Here is a 4,961-nt window from a genome sequence, read left to right as displayed (position 1 = left end):
GTCTATAGTCTAGTCTATAGTCTAGTCTATAGTCTAGTCTATAGCCTAGTCTATAGCCTAGTCTATAGTCTAGTCTATAGTCTAGTCTATAGTCTAGTCTATAGTCTATTGTATGGTATAGTTTATAGTCTAGTCTATAGTCTAGTCTACAGTATAAAGTCTTGTCTATAGTCCGGTTTATAATCTAGTCTATAGTCTAATTATAGTCTAGTTTATATTCTAATCTAAAGTGTGGTATATAGTCTAGTTTATAGTATAGTGTGTGGTGTTGTCTTTAATATAGTCTATAGGGTAGGTTACGTGGGTTGTTTGCTAGTGAATGAGTTCACTTAGACGTCTATTGGCTCATTGTGCTATCTTTATATTCAGAGAATGGTTTACCTTCTTAATTTCATTAAGTACTTAGTTTATGTTTACCGACCAATCTCAGAGTATGTCAGAATCATATTCTGTGCTTTTGTAAAGCTGGACAGCCACACAGAAGATGATGTACAGACTAATCTTCTTTCTCTGTAACGAGGGTAACACATATGTATAGTTTAACATACATATGTCCAATCGTACAGTTCCAAATAATAACTCTAATAATTATCGCACAGCCTACGTAAATCAATTAAAATTTATAACGACGGTATTATAATTGAAACAATATACACACTATATACATTTTGACATGACAACCATAAATTAAGCAAAAAAAAAAAAAACGCAAGTACTTAATAAATGTTTCCCCAAAGTATAATTTTGTAACATGAATTAATGATAATTATAATAATTAATGTTTCTTTTGTTTCTACATCTTCAACAGCCATAGATTATATAAAAATTTATTAATAATTATTGCAATATATTAAAACAAAAAATACTTGGTCTTACCTTATTATTTCACATGATTGTTACTTATTTTAATTTATTTTCTTTTTTCTCTTTTTCTTTCTTATTTTATCAAAACCAGGTCAGCTCTAAATTCTTTGATGCATACAGAATTGGTATAATTTATTGGCCATGTGTGCAAACGATTAATTTTGCATTTGTGCCACTCAAGAATCAAGTCATTTTTACATCATTCTTCAGCATGTGTTGGACAACATTTTTAGCGTATATCAAATTTTTGGAATTACCACACGTTGATGTCGACGATCATTTGGATCATCATTTGGATTTACATTTTCATATACATTTTTGAATTGTACGTTTTAAAGTAATGGATGTACTTAGCGCCATCTATCAAGCGGGCTTGTTAAACGAGTGTTATTTCAAAATGTACCTATTTAGATAATAAAAATAAATTTTTTTTGAAAATAAAGTTGTACAATATTTTTTTCAATAAATGGAATAATAAATAAATTAATGCGTTAAGTGTATTAAAAAAAAAGCGAAAATCAATTTAATTTTATTAAGTGGGTTGAATTTTTTCTACTTTCGGATATCGAATAGTCATTGTTCAAAAACTGATGATAGTTACGATACAAAATAATCAGACATTGAGAAAACGGGGTTATTAGGTTCAAAATTCACTTCTAGTCTAGACTATAGTTTACTCGATTGTCTGAGACTTAATTCTATAGCCTAGACAGGGTCTAGTTTATAAAACATGGTCGGGACTATAATTTGTATTTTAGTCTTTATTCTGTACAGCTCATTATAAAGTATATAGTCTAGTTTATATATTAGTCCATACCCTAATATTGATTACCATCCAGTCTGCAACGAATTCAAAATTCTGAACTATAGTCTGGACAACAGTTTGGTCTATTGCCTAGAATAAACTTTAGTCTATAGTCTGGACTATTGTCTATAGTCCGATCTATAAACTGGGCTATAGTCTGGACAATAGTTTATTTATATTCTGAACTATAGCTAAGCCCATAGTATAGACTATAGTCTGTACTAAACTCCTGCCTATAATCTGGGCTATAGTTAAGTCCATAGTCTGGACTATAGTCTAGTCTATATTCTGTACTACAGTCTAGTCTATAGTAAGAATATATAGTGAGGTATATGATCTGCAATATGTTCTAGTATATAATGAAGACTATAGTTTAGTATTAAGTCAAGTCTATAGTCTGGACTAGGATTTACTTTATAATCTAAACTATAGGTCATGTTGTCTGTAAACTAGTTTGGACAATAATCTAGTCTATAGTCCAGCCCGTAATCTAAGTAGTATATAGTCTGGACTTTACAATCTGGATTATATATCAGGTATTTGTGTTGTCTGTAGTCTAGTTTGTAATTTGAACAATAGTCTAGTCTATAGTCTTGTCTGTAGTCTAATATCTAGTCTGGACTATAATCATGGCTGTACTCTGGAAAATAATCTGGACCTTATACCAGTATGTAGTCCTGTCAGTAGTCTATACTATAGATTAGTCAAAAATCTGGACTAAAGTCTATTATAAAATCTGGTCTACGTTAGTATAGCCTATATCTTATAGTTTATGGAATTGATTTTAATCCTGTCTAGTATATAGTCTGGACTATAGTTTAGTATATAGTCTGAGATATAGTCTTGTCTATAATTTGGAATATAGTTTAGTATAAAGTTTGGACTAAAGTTAATTTCATTATCTGGACTACTCGTTATTAGATATCTACTAACGTTTATAGTCTTATTCAAGTATTTAGTCATGTGAGTAGTCTATAATATAGTTTAGTCAATAATCTGGACTAAAGTGTATTATACAGTCTGATCTCTGATCTAGTCTATCCTTTATTTTATAGTTTATAGACGGAATTATAATCACGTCTTTAGCCTGAGCAGCAGTCTATATGGACTATAGTTCAGTATATAGTCTGAGCTATAGTCTTGTCTATAATTTGGACTATAGTTTACTATAAAGTGTGGACTCTAGTCAATTCTATTATCTGAACTATTCATTAGTAGATAGGCTCCATAGTAGGAACTATAGATTAGTCTGTAGTTTGCACTATATCCTAGTCTACACTCTGGACTGTAGTCAAGTCTTAAGTCTATTCTATTGGCCGGCATTTAGCCATTTCTAAAATATAGACTTTAGTCTTGCCTATGATGCGGACTTTAGTATTGTCTTGACTATAGTATATGCGACAGTTTAGAGTATTTAGGATAAATCTTGTCCTCAGTTGGACACAACTTTCGAAACTCTTAATACTATATGTATATTTAACCTTCTAGCCTAATAATTAAATAATTAATTTTCTTTTTATTTATACAACTCTATGTAAACTGCTTTGTTATAAAAGTCATTAAAATTCTATAATAACTTCCTTCTATAGCATTAATATTTTCTAAGTCTACTTATCATTTCATCCATATGTCTGTCCATGAGTGACTGTGGCTCTAATAATTGCCAGTTATCTTTGTAATTACTTTGATAATTTTTATTATTATTATTGTTTTTTTTTTTTGTTTAATAGTTTAATATTTAGTTTGTTAAGGTATGGTTTTCTATTGCTAATGAATGACGTTCAAACTTAAAATATACTACAAACAACATTTAATTTTATATTATTTTGGCTTATTCACGAAAAAAAAACAACAACATGGCCATTAATCAAAACACTGGGTCATATTAAGCTATAATTGCTATTGTTTTTTCAATGAAACAGGTAAGAACAATAAAAGGCACTACAAAGTATAACCAAACCTTAAAATTTTAAATCGAATTAACAGGGACTCACTCCTACATGTAATAGGGATTACTTGGATGTAGTTAAATAATGACTGGATTGCTTAGACATTACTTTTTTTGTCATCAGGGAAAACATTTTTATGTCTAATAAACCCAAGAATATTATATTCTAAAAATTACCATACATTGCCCATCACTGTATCACATTCATGAGTCACGAGGCAGGCAGGCAGCATTAATTTGATAGCAAAAGTAACAATAAACCAAAAATTAACCATAAACATACAATTGCACATACAATAAACTAAATAAACAATCAAAACGATTTTTCCAAAAAAAAATCTAAAAAAAACGTTTACAAATAAAATACTTAACACTCATAGTCACACTCTAATATGAACTCGCAAATAAAAAATTCATATTCATTCATTCATTAGATATTTTCTTCTATTTGTTTATTTATTTATTTGTAGTTTCGATTATTACGAGTATTAAATAGATAAATAAACAATGCATATGAACTAAAATGGTAACAACTATATAAATACAAAAAAAAATGAAAAAAAAACTGCCGACTCTAATCACTTTGGCTCCAATGTTTATAATGCAACATGCATGATTGTTTGTCTGTTCATTCATTCAGTTGGAATGATTGAAACTAATAACATGTCTAAATACAATTTATATGAATGGTATTTATGTAGCTATAGTATGAGTGTGTGTGTGTGTGTGAGTATTTGCGTGTAAGTATGAGTAGTTAAAATGTTATTGCCATTACCGGTTTAACTGACTGCCTCCCCATTACTCAATCATATAATTTTACACATTTACAAAACAGAAATAATACAAATTACAATCGAGCGTATGCAGTAGTAATTGACAATGCTGACAGTGGTTAGGAGGGGTCAACATTTAGCCAAAATTTCAAAGAAGTTTAATTGTTATTAGAGATAGTTTTGTATATTTTATAATCTATAGTCTATAGCCAAGTCTACAGTCTCTTCTACAGACTAGCTTTCAGTATAGTCTAGTCTGTAGTCTTGCTTATAGTCTAGTATATAGTCTAGCTGGTAGACTAGTATGTATTTTAGCATATGGTCTCGTTTATAGTCTAGTCAAAATAGTCGACCCTAAAGTCTAGTTTGTAGTCTAATCTGTAGTCGGGCCTATAGTCTAGTTTGTAGTCCAGTCCACAGCCTATTTTGTATTCCAGATTATTATCTAGTCTATATTGTAATGTACAGCCTAGTCTATAGTCTAGTCTATAGTCTAGTCTATAGTCTAGTCTATAGTCTAGTCTATAGTCTAGTCTATAGTCTAGTCTATAGTCTAGTCTATAGTCTAGTC

The sequence above is a fragment of the Lucilia cuprina genome, chromosome 4, assembly GCF_022045245.1.
Source record: "Lucilia cuprina isolate Lc7/37 chromosome 4, ASM2204524v1, whole genome shotgun sequence".
Lineage (NCBI taxonomy): Eukaryota > Metazoa > Arthropoda > Insecta > Diptera > Calliphoridae > Lucilia > Lucilia cuprina.
Note: the sequence above shows the minus strand (reverse complement) of the source record.